Source organism: Petaurus breviceps, unplaced genomic scaffold (genome assembly GCF_028583685.1).
Source record: "Petaurus breviceps papuanus isolate PSGF00001 unplaced genomic scaffold, PetGlider_PUasm1.0 90881, whole genome shotgun sequence".
NCBI lineage: Eukaryota > Metazoa > Chordata > Mammalia > Diprotodontia > Petauridae > Petaurus > Petaurus breviceps.
Window position 1 is genome coordinate 17,957,360 of NW_027187369.1, and position 11,222 is coordinate 17,968,581.

Genomic DNA, 11,222 nt, shown 5'->3' on the forward strand with positions numbered 1-11,222 from the left:
TAAGGCTCTGTTCTCCTCATTGTCTTTTTGAGCCTCTTTTATGATTTGAGTTAGCCTATTTTTTAAGGTGTTATTTCCTTCAGTCAGTTTGTTGACTCTCTTTTCATGATTTTCTTGCATCATTCTTATTTCTCTTCCCATTTTTTCCTCCACTTCTTTTATTTGGTTTTCAAAATTCTTCTTAAGCTCCTCTATGGACTGTAACCAGTTCATCTTTTTCTTGGAAGCATTTGGTGCAGGAGTTCTGACTTCATTGTCTTCCTTCTGTTCCATGCTTTGATCCTTTTTGTCCCCTAAAAAAGAATCCAAAATTGGATTGCTGTGCTTGCTTTGCTTCCTTTGCTTGCTCATGTTTCCACTCAATTACTTGACTTTTGAAATTATTTTCCCCAGTAGAACTCTGCTTCCAGAGAATAGAGCTTTGTCCCAAAGCGCTGGGGTTTTCCCAGCTGCTAGAGTTTTTAATTGGGTGCCCTCTCAGAAGCTTCCACTGCCTCTCGCACACTAGTCACACACCCCAGGACCTCCACCCTAGACAGCAATACAGATCCAAGCAGGTTAAAGCAAGAGTGATTACCCCTCAGAATGGTTGCTTGGTCCCCCTACAAACTGCAGGCCAGGAGCTCTAAAGCAGCCCCACAGTGGCCGCTGCACCTCACCCACTTCTCCCTATGGGGCCAGACGCTGGACCATACTCCTGGACCCCCTGTCCCCACAAAGTCCACACTGAGCTATCACTTTGTCTATGGAATTTATGATTTGATAATTCTGGAAACTTCCACAGATGCTGGTGATCCACTCTCCCAAAGTCTCTCCTGTCTAGTCTTTCTGACTTTGGCCAGGTAACTTAACCAACCTGGGCCTCAGTTTCCTCAACTGTAAAATTATAAGTTGTATTGGATGGCTTCTAAGGCCCGCCCGACTGCAGATCTATGAGTCTAAAATGAAAGAATAAATGATTTAAGGCTGACATTGAGAGCTCCAGAAATAAAGCATTTATAAGGATAGTCAATAATAGCTTCCTGGGGGAGGTTGGATTTGAACTGGATCCTGAAGTCTAGGCAGGATTTGAATAATGGAAAAGAGGATTCCAGGCACAGAGAAAAATCTATGTGAACAAAGGCATGAAGGCAGAAATGAATGCAGTGTGCATGAGGAATGGAGGGTTCATGTTGGAGTGTAATGTGATATGAGGTTAGGGAATATGATGAGCTTGAATTCAAGAGGGCCTCAAAGTTCAGGAAGATGAGTTTAGAATTTAAAATGAGGAACTTCTTTTTATGAATTTGAGATAGACAATCACAATTCCAGAGGATTGATGATGAAGCATGCTATTCACATTCTCAGAGGGAGATATTAAATTCAAAATGAAGAATGAGACATAAATTTTATACATGTCCATTGTGGGAATTTGGTTGGAGTACATGTGTAGATTTTTTTTGCTGTTGTTTGTTTATTTGTTTTTTATTTTAATTTGTTTATTTACTTTTAGTTTACAACATTCAGTTCTACAATCCCTAGTGTTCTAAATTTTCTCCACCTCCCCCGTTATGCCAGCATGCAGCCAGATATAGGTTCTACAGATACCTTCATATTAAACATTAGTCAAGTTGTAAAGAAGGATTATAATCAGTAGAGTGAAGAATGAGAAAGAAGGCACAAAACAAAACATAACACAAAAAACAGAGAGCAATTAGTTTGATTTAATCTGCATTCAGACTCTTTATTTCTTTCTCTGGATGTGCATATCCCTTTTCATCATGAGAATTTTGGAGTTGTCTTCTAACTTTGCATTGCTGAGAGTAGCCCAATCTATCAAAGGTAGTTGTCACAGATTCAATGTGTATGTAATTGTGTACAAAGTTCTCCTGGTTTTGCTTTCCTCACTTGGCACCAGTTTATATACACCTCTCCACGTTATTATGAAGATCTCTCTGCTCCTCATTTCTTATAGCACAGTAGTATTTCATTACATTCCTATACCACAACTTGTTTAACCATTCCCGAATTGATGGGCATCACCTTGATTTCCAATTCTTTGCCACCACAAAAAGAGCTGCTATAAATATTTTTGTACATACAGAGCATCTTCTAGCTTCTACGATCTCTTTGGGATACAACTCTAGAAGTGGTATTACTGGGTCAAATGGTATGGACTTTTTTACAGCCCTTTTTTCATAGTTCCAGATTGCTGTCCAGAATGGTTGCATCAGTTCACAACTCCACCAACAATTAATTCGTGTTCCAATTTTGCCACGTCCTCTCCAGCATATATTATTTTCCTGTTTTTAAAATTTTTTTAATCTTTTTTTTTATTAATTGGTTTGTTTCCTTTCAGTTTACAGGATTCAATTCCAAAATTCCTTGAGTTTCACATTTTTTCCCCCCCCCTTCCCCCCCCCCCCCCCCATGGCAGCTTATAGTCAAGTACAGGATCTGTAAATACTTCCACATTATACATTAGTCAGGTTATAAGGACAGATTGTACAAGCTGGAATGAAAAATGGTAAAGAGGACATAAAACCAAATAAGAGAAGGTAAAAGATTAGGTATTTTTCTTCTACCTGGATATAAACTTTCCACCTGGATATAAACTTTTCTGCTAGTTTTATTGTGGTTCTGATCAATTATACTTATGGTTTTCCTAATATTAAACCATTCTTGCATTCATGGAATAAATCCTATCTGATCAAAGTGGATTATTCTTGAGATAAGTTGCTGTAGTCTTTTTGCTAGTATTTTATTTAGAATTTTTGCATATATATTTATGAGGGAAATTGGTCTATAATTTTCTTTCTCTGTTTTATCTCTTCCTGAGTTAGGTATCAGTATCATATTTGTGTCATAAAAAGAATTCGGTAGGACTCCTTCTTCACTAATTTTCCCAAAAAATTTGTAGAGTATTGGAATCAATTTTTCTTTAAATGTTTGATAGAATTCACTAGTGAATCCATCTGGCCCGGCAGATTTTTTCCTAGAGAATTGACTGATGGCTTGTTCAATTTCTTTTTCTGAGATGGGGTTATATAAGTGATTTATTTCCTCTTCAGTTAATCTGGGCAGCTTGTATGTTTATAAATATTCATCCATTTCCCTAAGATTGTCAAATTTATGTGCATACAATTGGGAATAATAATTCCTAATTATTGTTTTGATTTCCTCTTCATTTGAGGTAGATTCACCCTTTTCATTTTTGATACTCATAATTTGGTTTTCTTCTTTCTTTTTTTATCATATTGAATAAGGGTCTATCAATTTTTTTTTCATAAAACCAGCTCTTGGTTTTATTTATTAATTCAATAGTTTTCTTAATTTCTTGTTATTTATCTCTCCTTTTGCCTTCAATATTTCTAATTTAGTATTTAATTGGGGATTTTGAATTTGTTCTTTTTCTAGGTTTTTTTATTGCATGCCCAATTCATTGAGCTCTTTTTTCTCTAATTTAATCATGTATGCACTCAGGGATATAAAACTTCCCCTAAGAACTACCTTTAATCCATCCCACAGATTTTGGTATGTTTTCTCATTATTATCATTCTCTTGAATGAAATTACTGATTGTTTCTATAATTTCTTGTTTATCCCACTCATTCTTTAGGATTATATTGCTTAATTTCCAATTAGTTTTTGTCTGTCTTTCCCTGGACCTTTATTGCATATAATTTTTATTGCATCATGATCTGAGAAGGATGCATTTGATATTTCTGCCTTACTGCATAGAATTGTGAAGTTTTTATGCCCTAGGACATGGTTAATTTTTGAGTATGTACCATGAACCACTGAGAAGAAAGTATATTCCTTTTTATCCCCATTCAATTTTCTCCAGAGATCTATCATACCTATCCTCTCTAAAATCCTGTTCACCTCCTTAACTTCTTTCTTGTTTATTTTGAAGTTGGATTTATCAAGTTCTGAGAGGGAAAGATTAAGGTCTCCCACTAGTATAGTTTTGCTTTCTATTTCTTCCTCTAATTCCTTTACCTTCTCCTCTAGGAATTTGGATGCTCCACAACTTGGTGCATATATGTTAAGTAATGATATTGCTTCATTCCCGATGGTGCCTTTTAACAGGATATAGTTTCCTTCCTTATCTCTTTTAATTAGGTCAATTTTTGCTTTTGCTTTTTCTGAGATAAGGATTGCTACCCCTGCTTTTTTTTTACTTTAGCTGAGGCATGATAAATTTTATTCAAACCTTTTACCTTTACCTTGTATGTAGCCCTCTGTTTCAGATGTGTTTCTTGTAAACAGCCTATTATAGGATTATGATTTCTAATCCATTCTGCTATCCATCTCCGTTTTATGGGAGAGCTCATTCCATTCACATTTACAGTTATAATTGTTATCTGTTTCTTTCCCTCCATCCTTTTCCTGCCCCTGCTAATGTTCATATTTTCCCTCCCTTCTCCCCCTTAATAGTATTCATTTTGACCACTGCCTCCCTCAGTGTCCTCTTTTCAGCACCCCTCCCTTTTGTTCCCCTTTCCCTTTACTACTTCCCTCCCTACAAACCATTCCCACCCCCCTTTCGTAACCCTTCCCCCCCTCCTACTGCCTGTAGGATATTTTTATGCTTAATGAAGTATGTTATTTCTTCTTCGCATCAAGAGTGACAGGAACAAATCTAATGTGAAGCTCCTCTCCCTCCCCTTTCCCTCTAAAATGATAGTTTTTGCATTTCTTCTTCATAGAGTCCTATGCTTAACTGGTTGTTATTCCCTCCTTGTACCAGAACCAATGAGAGAAAAGCTCATATGATTCCCAACTCCCTCCCTTTTTTTCCTCTGCTATATAGTTTTTATGCCTCTATGTGAGGCATAATATACCCTTTTCCACTTCATCCATTCCCTTTCTTCCATTGCAGTCCCTTTGTAGCCCTTAATAAAAATTTTTTAATCATAATTTTGTGTATTTTATACTCATACCCTCTATTTGTGTATAACTAGTTTGCTCTTATCAAATAGCAGGGTTTGTGTGTGTTCTCCTTGTTTACCTTTCTAAGTCACCATTGCATCTCATAATTGGAGGTTGAATTTTCCATTGAGTTCTGGCTTTTTCAACAAGAAGCTCTGGAACTCTGTTATATCGTTGAATGACCATCTCTTTGCCTGGAAGAATATGCTCAGTCTCACTGGGTATGTGATCCTTGGTTGTAACACGAGCTCTTTGCCCTCCAGAAAATTGTATTCCACTGCCTCCGATCTTTCTATATTTACTGCCATACCAATTAATTTACCAAAAAACTACTTTATAGAGCTAGAAAAAATAGTCACTAAATTCATTTGCAAGAATAAATGGTTCAGTATATCAAGGTGATTAATGAAAAGAAATGCTAGGGAAGGTGGACTAGCTATGCTAGATTTCATTCTGTATTATAAAGCAGCAGTCATCAAAACTACTTGGTACTGGCTGAGGAATAGAGGAGTGGATCAATGGAATAGATTAGGCACACAAAATTCAGAAGTCAATGAATCTAGTAATCTATTGTTTGATAAACGCCAAGACCCTAAGTTTTGGGATAAGAACTCACTATTTGACAAAAATTGCTGGGAAAACTGGAATATAGTATGGCAGAAACTGGGCATAGACCATTATCTAACACCATATACCAAAATCAAGTCTAAATGGGTGCATGATCTAGGTATAAAAGTTGATACTGTAAGCAGTCTTGGAAAACAAGGAATAATTTACCTGTCAGATTTGTGGAGAGGGAAAAACTTTATGACTAAACAAGAATTAGAGAACATTATAAGATGTAAAATGGATAATTTTGACTACATGAAATTTAAAACTTCTGTACAAACAAAACCAATGTAACCAAGATTAAGAGGGACGTAAGAAATTGGGAAAGAATCTTTACAACCTATGTCTCTGACAAAGTACTCATTTCTAAAATATACAGAGAATTGAGTCAAATTTATAAGAATACAAGTCATTCCCCAATTGATACATAGTCAAAGGATATGAACAGGCAATTTTCAGAGAAAGAAATTAAAGATATCTATAAGCACATGAAGAAATGCTCTTAATCACTATTGATTAGAGAAATGCAAATCAAAACAACTCTGAGGTACCACATCTCACCAGATTGGCTAAGATGACAAAACAAGATAACAACAAATGCTGGAGAGGATGTGGGCAAATTGGAACACTAATGCCTTGCTGGTGGAGTTGTGAACTGATCTAGCCTTTCTGGAGAGTAATCTGGAATTATGCCCAAAGGACTATAAATAATTTCATACCCTTTGACCCAGCAATACCACTTCTAGGTATCCCAAAGTGATCATAGAAGTGGGAAAAAGACCCATATGTCCAAAAATATTTATAGTAGCTCTTTTTGTGGTAGCAAAGAATTGGAAATTAAGGGGGTGCCCATCAATTGGGGAATGGCTGAACAAGTTGTGCTATATGCATGTTATGGAATACTATTGTGCTATAAGAAACAAGGAGCAGATGGACTTCATATTTACCTGGAGAGGCTTATATGAAATGATGCTGAGTGAGAAAAGTAGAACCAGGAGAAATTTGTACACAATTACAGACACAAAGCATGTGTGATGACCAACTTTGATAGACAGGACTCTTCTCAGCAATGTGGTGATATAAGTCAACCCCAAAAGTCTCATGATGGAGAGAAATGTATGTATCCCGAGAAAGAACTAGAATGAACTGAGTTTATTTCCAGATGGAAGCAAAATACCTGATATTTTTCCTTTTCTTGTTTGGTTTTATGTCTTCTTTACCATTTTTCATTCCATCTGATACAATCCGTCTTTATAACTTGATTAATATATAATGTGAAAATATTTACAGATCCTATACTTGACTATATGCCGCCATGGGGGGTGGGTAGGGTGGGGGACAAAATGTGAAACTCAAGGTTGTGGAATTAAATCCTGTAAACTAAAAGTAAACAAACCAATTTTAAAAAATTTTAAAAGAATGTTACATGTTAAATTTATTGTATATTTAAACAATTTTTAAAACCTGCACATAAAAGACTCATGGTTTCATGTACACTCTTTTTTCTTTTTCACTTTGTATATAGAAATTATCTTTGTATTTGCTATGTGAAGAGTTCAGAATTTAAAAATAAAAACAAAAATAATAAAATGAGTGGGTTAGAGTAAAAAAAAAAACATATAATCCCAGAATAACAAATTTAAGGTTGAAAGGACCCGGAAAGACTACTGAGATAAACGATAGAATGTATTTTTCTTAGAAGTTATAAAGAATAGAATACATGGCCATTTATTTCAGATATTTTTTATTGTTAAGGCAAAATGATAGCAAAGACCACCTAAAATTAAACATCTTAAATTTAGTTTATTATTTTCCTCTGAACTTGTGATCTCTTCTAAGCCTGTTGATCATCAACAATTAAACCACTGTTTTATTGGTTACTCCTCCAGTCATTCAAGTTGGGGGACATCTTGGACTTTACTCTTCCTTCTCTCCCAAATGGTACAGTTGAAAGAATTCTGTATTTGAGGTCTAGGGACTGGGATTTAAATACTAACTGTGCAACCTAGGGCAAGTTATTCTCCTTTTCTGGTCCCCAATTTCTTCCTCTCCAGAAAAAGTTGGACTAAGTGACCTTTAGGTCTCTTCCAACTCTAGAGCTATGGTTTCACCAAATCCAAATGACTTTTTTTAAAACACTCTGTAGCAGTAAGCACTCTAGCATACTCAGGATGGCTGCTAGCACAGGTTCTTAGATCTGTTTTTCTAAAGGAAAGCAACTCAAAATTGTTTAACAATCTTACTTTAATCTAGCACATTGTCATTGACCTAGTTCAGGGTAAAAAGTCAACAACCTGAACTTCAGAGAATACAAACAGAACTTACAAGCAGAAGTTATAAGCAGACAGATAAACACATCAGCAGACGGGGCTTCCAGCTGTCTGACCATTACATGCATACCTAGTTAATTACCAGACATGGAAGCACCAACATCTGGGTTTTCAAAGCTGGGGGGCTCAACACCTGCCCAGAGTCTCATCTGGCCAAATCACACAACTCTTCTCAAAGTGAGCCCCAAAGCAAAACCTCACATCAGGGTATATATAGCCTTCTCGTGGCTCAGAGAATGTAAAAATGCTCTTGACCCACTGCCCAATCACAAAGTAACAAAGTGTGGACATTCCTGCAAAACAAACCTCCTGCCACAGGCTCCATATGACCACATTTAGCCTTTTAGGGGGCAGAGTATATTTTCAAATCAGGGAAGGTTCTCAAAGTCACTTAAGGCTACCAGATGGCCAAGGGGCAGGGAAGATCTTCCCATAACACACACCCTTTTTTCATTGCTGACCCATAGCTGTAAACACTATTAAAGATCTATCCACCTCTGGGTTAGATCGTTGCAATTGACTACAAGCTGTTCTCTTTGCTTTCAGTCTCTTCCTCTTCTTGATTATTTTATAGATGGCAGCAAGGATCATCTTCCCTAAATAGCATTCAATCACGTTGCTCCAAAGTTCAGGCTCCCAGTTTCCTTCCATAGCAAATCTAAATTTCAGACAGTTTCTTTCAAGTTTTCTTCCCACTTCATCCCCCTGTTACTCTCTTTCTTCTAGTTACCCTTAGATCCTGTTATTTCTCCAAGAAATCTTGAAAACAAAGTTCTTTCATTATGTCCCAAAAAATAGCTCAATGGGGATCCTTCTTCATTTCTAGTTGACCCCTTTCCTCCCTGCACTGTCCCTACACTATTGAGGGCTTATTCCAGCTTTAGTAGCCAGTGTTATGATCACTTCTCCAGTTTTCTTCCCTTTCCCCTGTTTCTTCTCTCCTGCTACAAAAACCTATATAGTAGAACCTTTTGACAGGAAAAGCTAAAAGCAGATTAATCTCATGCTGGGTACTTCGACGGGATCTCAGATCCCTAGTGATTTACACCAGAAGTCTATGAAGCTCAGATGCATTTCTCATATCCTCATTTTAAAGCATAGGAGCAGTGAAGTCTATGCAAAAATACTTTTACCTGGCATCTCTCAATCACATAACAGTTTAATCTCAAAATGCACTGGTAAAATAATTATGGGTTTCATTCATTATTTAACATTTTCTTCCCAGTTTTCCTCTACTTCTCTTATTTGATTTTCAAAATCCTTTTTAAACTCTTTCATGGTCTGAGACCAATTCATATTTTTCATGGAGGTTTTGATGTAGGAGCTTTGCCTTTGTTGTCTTCTTCTGAGTGTACATTTTGATTTTCCTTGTCACAAAAGTAAGTTTCTATAGTCTGGGTTTTTTTTCCATTGTTTACTCATTTTTCTAGTCTATTACTTGACTTTTTAACTTTTTGTTAAAGTAGGGCTCTGCTTCCAGTGTAGAGAGCTCACTGTCCCAAACTTCAGGGGTATAGTGCAGTTGTTTTCAGAGATATTTTTTTCCAAGGATATCCTTAATCTTTTATTTAATCAATAAGATCAGGGTAGAGGGGGAGGGAGCCCACCTGGCAGCCACAAAGTGTGGGGTTAAGCCTTGTCCTTGGCATTCCTACGTTGCATATTCATAGGAGAGGTAAGGGAGTTTCCACATCCCAAATTCCCTACGTCAGTGCTGGCACTGATCAGTTTTAGGCCTCCCCTCACAGGAGGAGCAGCAACCAGCCCCCCTCTCCCACACATCTATTAAAAAACCCAAACAAACACAGCTTCTGTACTTCCGTCTACTTCTCCCTCCCCCTTCAGCATCAGGGTGGTCTGAGATGTGTCAGGAACACAAACCCATCCATGCCTCTGTGAAACCCCCAGGGTGTGTAGAGGGCTGTGCTCTGCCCAGCAGGGACAGGGAAGGGCAAATTTGCTTGTAGCTCCAGTTTGATCTCTCTTCATCCAGGCTGAAATCAGAGAGACATTCTTCTTCCCCTTGGTAGGACCGATTCCAAGAAATATCATTGACTTGAATCAACTCCTCGAATTCTCCTGTGGCAGAATCTTCTTCTTCAGTGGGTCTGTATTCCACTGCCACTTTAACCCCTCAAAACCACCATCAGCAATTTTTGAAATGCATCTGATAAAGCTTTCTGAATGGCCAACTTCTGAGTTTTCTTCTTTTTCACAAGAAACTCTAATGGACCTTCTTGTTGTTCCAAGTATTCTTCTGAAATGCCAGCACCATGATTTTGACACCTGTAGGCCAGAGGCCAGCAACACCTCTTCTAAAGGACACAAATACTTCAGAATTTGTCTTGTAGATGACTTGGATGGGCTTGTGTTTTCCTTTACTTTGAAATCAGAAAGCTTCAGCAACATGATGATCCATTGAAACCTAAGTAGTAATTGGCCAGTTCTTTGGCATTTGAAGCTGCTGAGTGGATAGACTGGATACTGATGCATCTTTCATCTAGTGCAAAGATGAACTTTCACAGGAGATTTCTGAAATAGTTGTTTTTGATCACACGCCTTTGGGGCTCTGTAGGCATCTCTTGCTGAATAGAACTTGATGATGGCATGGAAGCCAAGAGTGACCTCAGGAGCATTTGGAAAGACACGGACTGAATAGAAAAAACCAAACTGAGAGAACACTGTGAACAGAGAGTGATGCAAGGCCTTGGCTCCAGGCTCAGGACTCAGCTCCCACACAAATAGCATCTTGTCAGACCTGGCAGGCACCGTGAAGCTCAGCACTTCAGCCATTCTTGCCTGCAGACTGTGCCTGCGCAACCTGAGCCCAGAGATACTTTTAAGGACATGTAAGTTTCCAGTTCTTCCAAGATGGTGTGATCTAAGGACAGATATTTACTCCTCTTCTGGCCTGTGCTCTGGTCAGTGAGTGACCACAAGCACTCTTTTCAGTCCTGGAGCTGTGAGGAGGGTACCCTCTCTACTGCTTCCTCAAGCTCTGCTATGCCAGTGCTTCACCTTGCCCCAGTCTTGCCACCCAGGACTGTGACCCAAATCCAAGTATGGGCAAAGTTACAGAATACTGCCTCAGTGCCAGCAAAGAGACCCCTGTAATCTCCTTCTGACCAGTTGTTTTTATCCCCTTACCATCTGTGGGCTGAGAGGTCTGGAAGCAGCTGCTGCCACCACTGCTGATTAAATTACTCCCAAGGCCTGCTCCTGGTTTGCTAGGACCAGGTTGTGCTGGGCCCAGGACTAGACTATGCTTCACTCATACCCAGTTGTGACAGATCTTTTCTACTGATCTCATAAGTTGTCCTTGGTGTTTGTGGGTTGAGAAGTCTGGAAACTGCCACAGTTGCTTGTGATT

General features: G+C 38.1%; 1 pseudogene; it reads right to left on the reverse strand.

The window, feature by feature from the left end:
• Nucleotides 1-9,769: 9,769 nt before the first annotated feature.
• LOC138150628 (RAD52 motif-containing protein 1 pseudogene) lies at nt 9,770-10,645 on the reverse strand (annotated as a pseudogene).
• Nucleotides 10,646-11,222: the final 577 nt, after the last annotated feature.